At 44.8% G+C, this 12,140-nt stretch overlaps 1 protein-coding gene across 2 annotated transcripts in view; it reads right to left on the bottom strand.

Annotated features, from left to right (window-relative positions):
- Positions 1-8,442, bottom strand: part of TSPAN18 (tetraspanin 18) — a 106,644-nt gene extending 98,202 nt beyond the window's left edge. For both annotated transcript variants that reach the window (XM_033928517.1, XM_033928516.1), the window contains exon 1: positions 8,308-8,442. The gene's annotated coding sequence lies outside the window, so the exon portion shown is untranslated. The remainder of the gene's footprint in view (positions 1-8,307) is intronic.
- Between the last annotated feature and the right edge of the window lie 3,698 nt (positions 8,443-12,140).

Raw genomic sequence — 12,140 nt, 5'->3', positions numbered from 1 at the left:
GATAAGCAACGTGCGCCGTGCCATGGGAGAGTCTCAGCTGAGCACACAATGCTAAAAGGTGCAGCATGGGAGCTGCAGGGCAGTGCTTATCACATCATCTGTGGCCACGGCCACGTTATTTATTTATTTTAGTGGTGTACATTCAGGTACTCAAGCATTTTCCCCTATCTTTCCCGGTGGGCTCACGCTCTTATCTAATGTACCTGGGGCAACGGGGGGGGGATTAAGTGACTTGTCCAGGGTGACAAGGAGCAGCGTGAGATTTGAGCCCAGAACCTCAGGGTGCTGAGGCTGTAGCTCTAACCACTGTGTTACTCTAGAAATCAAAGTGTGGTAAAAGCGAGCCAACTAGAGGACAGTCAAGCCATTGTGACATCACTGATGAGGTTGGCTCTTATTCTTTGGCGGCATGAGGCATTATGACATCACCATACCAGCTCTGGTTATCAGAGACAGAAACGTTTCACACTATTTATTCCATTTTCTATACTGTTCTCCCAAGGAGCTCAGAACGGTTTACATGAATTTATTCAGGTACCCAAGCATTTTTCCCCGTCTGTCCTGGTGGGCTCACGCTCTTATCTAATGTACCTGGGGCAACGGGGGGGGGGGGGGGATTAAGTGACTTGTCCAGGGTGACAAGGAGCAGCGTGAGATTTGAGCCCAGAACCTCAGGGCGCTGAGGCTGTAGCTCTAACCACTGTGCCCCAGTGGCCTGCCTTTCTGCAATGCTTCCGCTGCTCCTACCTCTCTCATAGCATTACAGCTAACATTTACATTCTTCATCGAGCCCATGCAGGTCTAATTATAGAGGGGGGGGGGGAGAGGAGGGATGATGATGGGGTCTTGTATGAAACCCTGGTATAAGGCATGAGGACTGGAGTCAGGTGAATACATATTTAAGCCACACACTCACAAAGAATATAAGAACATAAGAATAGCATCAGGTAACTATGATTTGGATTATTCTTGATTTTGGTACCCTTCTTATTTATTAGATATTCTAATTCCGTACATGTCCTCTCGCTCTTTGCAGTCTGATTTGTTTCTGCAAGTTGGCACTTAATGAAATAAGATGGCGCTCCTTTCAGCTGCCGTGGCAAAATAGCGCTCAGAATTGAGGAAGTGGGTTGGTTGGGCTGAGAACTTTTCAGCACCCCCCTCCTAAAGTAGGGGGGGGGGCGCTATTTACTAGGGGCAGCTGATCCTAATTTCATTTGGAGGGTCCAAACAAACCAGTCTCCAGCTCCGTCTCTAGTTGCTGGTGCCATTTTGGGCCGTGCCCACAGCCACAGGGCCCCTTCCCCCTATTCTTCTGCCTACTAATGGTTTTCTCCTCTAAGACAAAAAAAACAGCAAGAAGACCTAAGAACAAAACCTAAGTAGAGAATCTGAGCAATCCACTGACACCATAGCTTTAAAAGGCAGATTTGTGCTACCCAAAAGTGCACGTAGAGGCATTGTGTTCACCATTTATCACACCAAAGTAACGTGAAACAGGTGTATCACAGTAGCAACATCAGCAGAAGGATCCTAAACATGGTTTTATTACAGCAATCTGATCACCAAATATTTAAGTCTCACTTGATTGTTTTGCACAAACAAAATATGTTCTACAAATTCTTTATAGTTAAAGGCAACCTGAACTCCAAAAGCAAAAAGCACAGAAGTGCTACCCCTACTGGTGATATACGAGTACTGCTCTAGACAGCCAGAGTGTGATTGTGACTGCATCTCTGGGGAGAGATTTGCAACTGAACAACACAGTCACCTGTGGGAGGGGGGGGGGAGGGTGCAGCAGGGAAGTGAGGCCTTCCACAATGACATGTAGACCACATCACTTTTTAATTAAGTTGTATTTAATTGAGGTATTACAGCAGCGTGTTTGAAACTGCATTTTAACTATGTTGTATTAATCTGTTCATTATGATAATGTATATGAGATTGTATTTTTTAATTGAAATGTTTTTTTCTCTCTGTTGTGAACCGCCTAGAACTGCTGGTAGGGCGGTATACAAGAAAACAAAGTATTATTATTATTACAGCCTCTAAAAATCTGAGTAACCACTTACACTTCTCCCTCCATATCTGCAGATTCGCGATTTTTCGGCTGCTGACTCTGCTCACTAATTTTCGTCACTGAACCCAGTGTTTCACATTGGAAATCGCTGCTCCCGGTGGTTCACTGAGGAAATTGCTACTCCCGGCGTTGTACGGAGCAAACTGCAGGTCGGGTTATTCACGGTTTATTATCTTTTTCAAGTCTATTTTACCGAAAAACCGTGAATAACATGCAAAAAGTTATTTGCGGTTTTACGGTATTCATGGCTATGTTCTGTCCGTGAATACGAAGGGAGAAGTGTACTAGCCAGGTAAAGAGAGAGGTGACTGCAACCTCTCATGGCAGCTCGCATTGCTACGGGAAATGCCACGGGCAGCCGCAAGAGGTCACAACAGCCATTTTAGAAGGCAGCCGCGAGGAGGCAGGAGCAAGAGGGCTACACTCCTGCCATGAAGACCCCCCGCTAGACCACCAGGTACCTCAATAGGCCTGGGGAGGTGAGGAATTGTGCGCATGAGAGGGAAATGAAAGAGTCGAGGGTCTGGAGAGCTGCAGCCACATGGCAGAAGAGCCACATGTGGCTTGCGATTCACAGGTTTGCCGACCCCTGCATTATACCAAATGTCTCTGCCAGTTCAGCAACCTGATTTCTATTAAGTATTTGTATGTACTTCATACAACCCTCTGTAGTTTTTTCAGACCCTCTATGTAGTGTTTCAAACTGTCTGTAATCCGCCTAGGACTCTCTGATGTCTCCGTTAGAGCAGAAATCTGTCTACTGTTTGAACAATTTCCTGGAGGAAAAGTCCATAGTCTGTTATTGAGAAAGACAAGGGAGAAGCCACTGCTTGCCCTGGATCGGTAGCATGGAATGTTGCTATTATTTGGGGTTCCGGAATCTTTCTATTCTTTGAGATTCTGCATGACGGACCATTGGTCTGACCCAGTAAGGTTATTCTTAGGTTCTTATGTACTGTTATGTATTTGTATGAAAAAGGCTACTGTAGCTTGCCAAAGCAGTGTTTCAGACTGTACGTAACCTGCCTAGCACTCCACTTGCAAGGATTTGGTGGGATATAGACTGTAACATAATTCTCAGCCCAGCCGACGAAGTTGGGGCAGTCTCCATCAAGGGCTATACACTTAGTCCAGCAAATTTTTTTTCCCCATATTTTTCCGATGGTGGTTCAAGACGTATTACATCAAAGTTATCAAGAATTACATTAAAAGTTTGCGGGAATAGCATAAGCGACGTCATAATATTTACTTAAGAAGTATCAAAGAGTTGTCGAGATCTTAAGGTGATAAATGTTGGGTAATAAGAATTACCAAAGAGAGGTCGAGATCTTAAGGTGATAAGTGTTGGGTAATAAGAATTACCAAAGAGTTGTCGAGATCTTAAGGTGATAAATGTTGGGTAATAAGAATTACCAAAGAGTTGTCGAGATCTTAAGGTGATAAATGTTGGGTAATAAGAATTACCAAAGAGAGGTCGAGATCTTAAGTGATAAGTGTTGGGTAATAAGAATTACCAAAGAGTTGTCGAGATCTTAAGGTGATAAATGTTGGGTAATAAGAATTACCAAAGAGAGGTCGAGATCTTAAGTGATAAGTGTTGGGTAATAAGAATTACCAAAGAGTTGTCGAGATCTTAAGGTGATAAGTGTTGGGTAATAAGAATTACCAAAGAGAAGTCGAGATATTAAGGTGATAAGTGTTGGGTAATAAGAATTACCAAAGAGTTGTCGAGATCTTAAGGTGATAAATGTTGGGTAATAAGAATTACCAAAGAGTTGTCGAGATCTTAAGGTGATAAATGTTGGGTAATAAGAATTACCAAAGAGAGGTCGAGATCTTAAGTGATAAGTGTTGGGTAATAAGAATTACCAAAGAGTTGTCGAGATCTTAAGGTGATAAATGTTGGGTAATAAGAATTACCAAAGAGAGGTCGAGATCTTAAGTGATAAGTGTTGTGTAATAAGAATTACCAAAGAGTTGTCGAGATCTTAAGGTGATAAGTGTTGGGTAATAAGAATTACCAAAGAGTTGTCGAGATCTTAAAGTGATAAATGTTGGGTAATAAGAATTACCAAAGAGAGGTCGAGATCTTAAGTGATAAGTGTTGGGTAATAAGAATTACCAAAGAGAAGTCGAGATATTAAGGTGATAAGTGTTGGGTAAATTAGAAGCATTTTAGACTTTGTTGGGTAGTTAGAAGCACATTAGAGTGTATTAAGGGTATAGAGAGGGTTGGAGGGGAATTGGGTAGGGACTGGTCGTGCTAGATGGGTTTTATGTATTTTTTGAAGAGTATGGTTTTAATATCTTTCTTGAAGGTTTTGTAGTCATGAGGAGATTCATCCAAGTGGTTGATAATACACTGAATAGTAATCAGGCACTTTTATGTATTTTCCCTATCTGTACTGGCAGACTCAGTCTAACTGTGGTACCTGGAGCAATGGAAGGATTAAGGCCCACATTCTGTAACCAGCGGCTAAAGTTAGGCACCTATTTCGGAGACGCCTATCTAAATTGAAGAACAAGCCCAATTAAGCTTTTCAAACCTAGACGCCTATCAAGGAAAATGCGATTCTGTAACAAGGCGCCTCTAAAAATGTAGGCGGCCTTCAAAAAAATAGGCGCCATGCATGTTAGGCGTGGGTGTGGCTATGTGTCAGGCGCCTTCTTACAGAATCACTGCTCTTAAGCGCTCAGCTAGGTGCCTAACTTTTAAGTGGGCCTAGAGCTGGCCTATTTAACGGGCGCCTCCCACATAGGTGCCGCTCAGCGTGATTCACTAAACAGCACCCAATTTTACTTGAATCGCGCTGAACAGTGCCTAAGTTAGGCGCCTAACTTTTCGGCGCTTCGTATAGAATTTGCCCTTAAGGGACTTGCCCAGAGTCACAAGCAGCTGCAGTAGGAGTCGAACTCACAACCTCAGGGTGCGGAGGCAGCAGCTCCAAACCTGTCCTGGAGGACCCCCAGGCCAGTCGGGTTTTCAAGATAGCCCTAATGAATATGCATGACAGAGATTTGCATATAATGGAGATGCCAGGAATGCAGATCTGCTCCATGCATATTCATTAGGGCTATCTTGAAAACCCGACTGGCCTGGGGGTCCTCCAGGACAGGTTTGGGAACCACTGGCGCACCTTAATAAAAGGACCCCCCCCCCATTTAGAGGCAGACATTAGATGTGGGCTTAGCCTACACCAGGCAATTCCTGTCCTCGAGAGTCGGAGCCAGGTCAGGTTTTCAGGATCTCCACCATGAATATGTACGAGATGGATCTGCAGGCACTGCCTCCTTGAGATGCAAATCGATCTCATGCATATTTATGGTGGCGATCCTGAAAACCTGACCTGGCTGCGGCTCTCGAGGACCGGAATTGCCTACCCCTGGCCTACACCAACAGGCTACTGCAGAAACATAGTAAAGTGTTTGGAGGTAACTAATTTGCATATTATTGATTTTCGAAAAATGTTTTGTGAGGGGGTCATTCCTGCGATATCCAGCTAGCGTGTTATGATTGCCATGTGCTAATTGGATAACACCGAGTTGACATGGGAGCACGTCGTGCATCCTAAAAGTGCTCCCGTGTTAATTTTTTTGCAAGTACTGCATGTAATTTGAATAAATTAAATTAAACTACCCATATATCTGTGGAGAAGCAGGACCACGTGGACATCCGTTTGGGGTTGCTCTTACCAAAGTCAGCTGGTGTAATATGTTGTACTTTTATAATTTTATAATTTGTATATTGTAATTCGCCGATTGTCCAGCTCTCTCCGGTGTCTGACCATGGCGGTATAGAAGAATAAAGTTAAGTTATGTTATGTATGTTATTCCAAAAACCTTGGTGGCCCCTTCCCCCAACACATAAACCTGAAGAACAGTTAACATTTGGGATAAAATACAAAATTAGAAGCCTCTGACGAATACATTGGAACAAAAACCCACTCCGTGTTTCTATCCCACAGGGAAGCAATATGCTTTGGAGAAAACACACAGTTAGTTAAACACGCCAACCCTTCCAAGTAACCAGGAAGCTGGGAGTCGTCTTAAATCTCTCATCAGCCCCCTGCTGGAAAATGCGCCTGGCTTTCAATGGATTCCTCCCAGTTATCTTTTCGCATTCTTCCTTCCCAAGCGGACAGCGGAAAGGTGCAAGATGCAGGCCTGGTTCTCTAAACATGCAAAAACTAGGGCTTAGCCAAACCAATCTATTTCCCTCTGAGACCATCCCTCTGAGACCATTTCAAGTGAGAAAAAGCCTTTCCTCAGGCTCTGAGGCCTGGAGACAAAGTATTTTAGAACCATTTCCCCCTTCTAGATTTGTTTACATTGGTTCTGTTTTTCTTTTGTGAAGGATGGGGAGGGGGGTTATTTCATACGTGCTTGCAAACAATACTTATTCAGCGATCTATTCTAGGAATGAAGGCTCCATTTCCTGACTTTCCTAACAAAATGCTAACAACTCTTTCTTGTGTTTACCAGCTTTGCATTGTCGTCCTGGCTCTAATCTTCTGTAAGCTTATTTGTCTGGATCGGTTCTTTATTCTAATGTTCTCAGTTGTCACCAAGCCAGAAATCTATCACGAAACAGGCCCAATAGTGAACACACCAGGACCCGGGGATTTTCTTTGTCTTGCGGGTTCTGTGCTCTGCAATTTTTCCTCGTTATCATTCAAGTATGAGTTGGCAGGCCGAGAGAGTTTGATGAATCGCGAAGCGTGTACGGTGGTGTCATGGGACTAGGGTAGGATTGAGGCACGGGGGAGAGTGTGGCCCAGTGGTTTAAGCTGCAGCCTCAGCACCCTGAGGTTCTGGGTTCAAATCCACGCTGCTCCTTGTGACCCTGGGCAAGTCACTTAATCCCCCCCATTGCTCCAGGTACACTAGATAGATTGTGAGCCCACCGGGACAGACAGGGAGAAATGCTTGAGTATCTGAATAAATTCATGCAAACCCTTCTGAATTCCCCTGGGAGAACAGGATATAAAATTGAATAAATAAATGAAAACAAGGTATATGCCTGCAGAGAGGGAGGAAGAGGGTACTAGAGCCACCACTACCCAAAAAAGCACTATCCCTTGATACTATCCTCCAGGAGTTCAGACCAGCAGCATGCTCTGTGCAGGGCCCTATTTGGGAGAGGTTAAAAATGCATATATATTACAATGGGGGACAGGCCGTGAAAGGATGTGGGACCATGCTCAAAAAAACAGGGTCACTCAGTGGTAGGGGGCCACTTGGGCATATGCATTTCTTTTCCTAGAGCCCACCAAAGGACCTGTCCAGGACCAGTTTCCTTCCAGTCCGACATATGGCCCAGATCTCTTTCCACTCCAAGAGTTGGCTGGCCTGGTATCCCCCCGGTCTACATCTGTCATTGACTTGACCTTCCCACAACCGCCTTTCTCTCCCTGCCAGTCTTCTGTATCTTTTTTTTTTTTTCCCTTTCTCTCTACCTGCTGCCATGTCTCCGTCTCCCTTTGCATTTCCGCTCTCCTTGCTTTTAACGGTTTCAGAAAAGGCTTCAAGGTAGCGTTGGGTTTTGCAGAACTAGAGGGAAGTGGTAGGGCCCCCCCCCCCAGGTCGGGCGGCGGCTAGAGACACTTTGGGGGCTCCTTTCACTAAGCCGCGTTAGGGCATTAAGGTCCGGGATAGCGTGCGCTACAGGGCCCCGTGCGCTAGACGCTAACGGCATTAGTTTTAGCCGCGTAGCGCGGCTTTCGCGCACGCTAAAATGCCGCATGCGCTAAAAACCCGAACGCAGCTTAGTAACAGGAGACCTTTATTAGGGATTTTCATTTTATTTTGAGAGATACAAATTGTCAACATTTCCCCAAGTTCTTTAAATGCTGTTTCCCCCCCTATGGTTACACACTCTGGGCCCCTTTGCAAATAGTTCCTGAAGAGTGCACCCCTATGGATATTGCTCCCGTAAAGACAACAAAAAGGGACAACATGAGACTTCCCGTATAGGACACAGAGCAAAGGCTGGGATAGCGATTACGGCAGAGGGCAAGAGGGAGTGAGGTCGGAGGGAATACCCTGAAGAAGGAGTGGGGCGTTTATATCAGGGGTTTTGTCTCAATGGGTGCGTTTGGTATTCGTGAGAAGAGTTCTGTTTTGGTTTTCATTGCTTGCAAATTCCTGGGATGCTAGATCAAAGAAATAAAATGGAACGGGCTGGTGGTGATGGGGGATAATAAGGCAGAGCTGGGGCTTGCACTCACCGGCTGGTCCCTGGGGCGGGCTTCTCCTCAGGCCGCGTCTCTCTCTCCCGGTCCCCGTGTCAGCTGCGGAGCTTCAGCGCTTGCAGGGAGGAAGCTCCGAGTTTGCCGGAGTTGTGCAGCCACTGATAGAGCCCAGAGCTGGAAACCAAATCCCAGCTCCGCCTCCTCCTTCACCCCCCCCCCCAACCTCCCCTTCTGTGTCTCTTTCCATGTATGAATCTCCCTGTGCGCCTGGCTGTCTCTAGCCCCTTGCTTTCCTCGGGCGTATTTGTCCGTCTCTCCATCCCTTTTGTGTCTCTGTTCCTTTGTGTCTCTTTATCTGCACGTGTCTCTTTTCCGCATTCATACGCGTCTATCCCTCTGCTCCGTCTGTGCGTCTCTCTGCCTGTGTCTCTCTCCGTGCCTGCTTCCATGTGTCTCTCCCTCTTCTCCCTCCTGTATCTGTTCTCATAGGTCTCTCTCCCTCCCTCTGTACTGTCTCTATCCCTGGTTTTCTCCCCCTTTCTCCTCTCGATGCTCAGTAGATGCTGGTTAGGTCTTTTTTTATTTTATTTTTTTAAATCTTGATATAGACAAGAAATCGGAGGGGAGAGGGACCAGTCCAGGACGTCTCACTTCATTCAGATCACACTATAGTCCCATCATTTCTGATCCCATGGGGGGGGGCAGAAGTTGACCAAACGTCTTTTAAACTTTTTTTTCACGTCTAACTCGAATCGACAATTAAAGATGGCAAGTCCACTCCAACAGAACCGATAACTTTCAGAGCCCGATGCCGATTCTAATGGTGCCAGCCCACCCCTTTCCCACAGATCCTATGACTGGCAGCATTCAAAGCGCTAGGGAAGGAGGGAGAAAGTGAGGGGGCTTGGGCAAGAGCTTAAGGAAGCATGAAGGGTTAAACTTGTTTCACGGTGGGGGGCTAACAGCCTGAAATACACAAAGGCGTGGGAGAAAATGCATTTGGTGAACATAATGTCTGAGGTTTTCAGAAACATTTGGAGGCATTTTAAAATCATGAACAGCTGTTTCACCCAGGTGGAAATTTCCACAGCCCACTCCTCTCGCGGTCCTGGAGCTCCAGGTAAACCTGAAGGATGTGACAGTGGCTTCAATGTATAGGACATATTATCTCCCCTCTACCAGTACAATATATTGTGCACTGCCTTTAACCCACTTGGTTTGGCAGTAGCTAGTTTAAAAAAAAAGGTTTGAACAAGTTCCTGGAGGAAAAGTCCATAGTCTGTTATTGAGAAAGACATGGGGGGAAGCCACTGCTTGCCCTGGATCGGTAGCATGAAATGTTGCTACTATCTGGATTTTTCCCAGATACTTGTGACCTGGTTTGGTCACCGTGGAAACAGGATACTAGGCTATACGGACCATTGGTCTGGCCCAGGGGTAGGCAATTCCGGTCCGCGAGAGCCGGAGCCAGGTCAGGTTTTCAGGATCTCCACCATAAATATGCATGAGATAGATTTGCATCTCAAGGAGGCAGGGCATGCAAATCCATCTCGTACATATTCATGGTAGATATCCTGAAAACCTGACCTGGCTCCGGCTCCCGAGGACCCGAATTGCCTACCCCTGGCCTAATATGGCTATTATTATGTTCTTATGTAGAGTAGGACGAACATAGAGGGATCTATGCATTAAACTCAGTGAAAAGCTGTGGCACAATGCTATGTTAATAGGAGGGGCATGCATAACATTTCCATGAGGGAGGAGGGATTCACATAGAGCAGGGGTCTCCAAAGTCCCTCCTTGAGGGCCACAATCCAGTCGGGTTTTCAGGATTTCCCCAATGAATCTGCATGAGATCCTATGTGCACGCACTGCTTTCAATGCATATCCATGGGGGAAATCCTGAAAACCCGACTGGATTGCGGCCCTCCAGGAGGGACTTTGAGACCCCTGACACAGAGGGAGTCATTTTATAACGCATATAACGTATACACACAGGGAGGTGGTGCAAATTCAGTCCACCTCTGGGTCCTGCCAAAATCAGAAGGCCGGTGGTGCCCCTGTTTCATGCACACTTAATTTTTAGAATTTCCTGTATGTAAGTCAAGTGGAATAGCATTCAGGTGCCCTGCTGCCACTCACACACGTATGTAAGCATGTATACTATATGTGCTAGCATTCTAAATATTTAGGTGTATCATGCATGCATAAATAAGGGTCATAGAACTGCCTTTCTGACGTGTCTGTTCATTTTGTTTCCCTGAATTGGTCGACTATGGAATATCGGGCGAATCATAAACCGTTACTGATGGTCCACTTGAGCTTGCATAAACAATCGCCACAATATTTACAGGACTGCTTGAGGTACCCTCAAGATCTTTACGTTCCGCGGCACAATCAGGATTGGTCGAACCGACACAGAAGCGACTCCATTTGGACAGTAAGGAAAAGCGCCTTTTCAGGTGCAGGACCGACGGAACAGAACAAAGCTTCCAGCGCATCTCCGACAGTCAAAGGATTTGTGCCACTTTAAGAGACTTTTTTAAAAAACGCCGTCTATTTTGCCAGATGAAATGTGCGCACGGAGGTACTTATTTGGCAGGAAGATCGGATTTAATGATCCGCTCAAGAAAAATTTTATGCTATGTAACGGTGATGTTTTACTGTGATGTATGTGGTATTATTTGGTTTTTGGTTTGGTTGTTTTTTGTTTTTTTTAATTCTTTATTCATTTTGAAAACTTACAACAAGCGTACAGGAATATATCATTAGTAACAACAATAACACTTGTAATTCTCATATAATTCTAAAAACATAAAAATTATATCCCGTCCCACCCACCTTCTTTAAAATATTATAATCAATTATATCATAAATATATATCATCAATTCTCATTGGCTTCCAATCCAGGAAAGAATACAATTTAAATTCTACTGTATACTATTTAAAACTATAAATGGAGACAGCCCAACCTACCTGAACGACCGCCTCATCCAAACCACCTCTACCAGGCATAGAAAAACACCCCCCCCCCCATTCACTTACCCCCCAATCAAAGAAGTAAAACGGAAAAAACTATACAACGGACTACTGGCCACTCAGGCAGCGAAGATAGACAACCAAGTCTCCAACCTATTGACAACAACCCCAGACTACAAGATGTTCAGAAAGGAAATAAAAACTATACTCTTCAAGAAATCCCTTCATAAAGCTTAACCCCCCCTCTTACCATCCCCTCCCTAACCCCAGATCCTACTTTTCTTTTCTCTCTCTTGGAAACCTTCTCTGATCTAACGTTGTAACCCTTCTTCCATAACTCTTTTTGTAATCCGCTTTGAACCGAAAGGTAATGACGGAATAGAAATCTGTAATGTAATGTAATATAAACATATAATTTAGTGAAATTTCCAGAAAAACTCCCCCCCCCTATGTGTACATATATTCCTCCAAGGAAGTTATTGTTTTAATTATAAAGGCAGAATATAAGTAATGAACTATAAATTATAAAGTGTTCCCCCCTTTTATGAAGCCGCGTTAGGAATTCTATGAGCATTAGAGAGCTAATACAGCTGCGGCCGGTGATTTAAAAAAAAAAAAAGCCTAACGCGGCTTTGTAAAAGGGGTCTATCTTCAATATCGCCTACGCTTAGCATGGTATAAGTCTAAATGTTACCGTGAACATACTTATAATATGTGTAAAGAACTGCACAAATATTTTTTTAAGCCATTTCCACTTGTAAAAAAAGGCCTCAGACATGGAGAAACCTTTCCGAAATTATCTCCTACACCAAGTATTTTGGTACCAGCACCTATTGGATAAGTTATACTGTCGGCGACTCAATTTTGCTACTTAGGGGAGGGGGAGGGG

This window comes from Geotrypetes seraphini, chromosome 19 (assembly GCF_902459505.1).
Source record: "Geotrypetes seraphini chromosome 19, aGeoSer1.1, whole genome shotgun sequence".
Taxonomy (NCBI): Eukaryota; Metazoa; Chordata; class Amphibia; order Gymnophiona; family Dermophiidae; genus Geotrypetes; species Geotrypetes seraphini.
The sequence above is the reverse complement of the archived record's forward strand: the minus strand, read 5'-3'. Positions and strand labels throughout refer to the sequence as shown.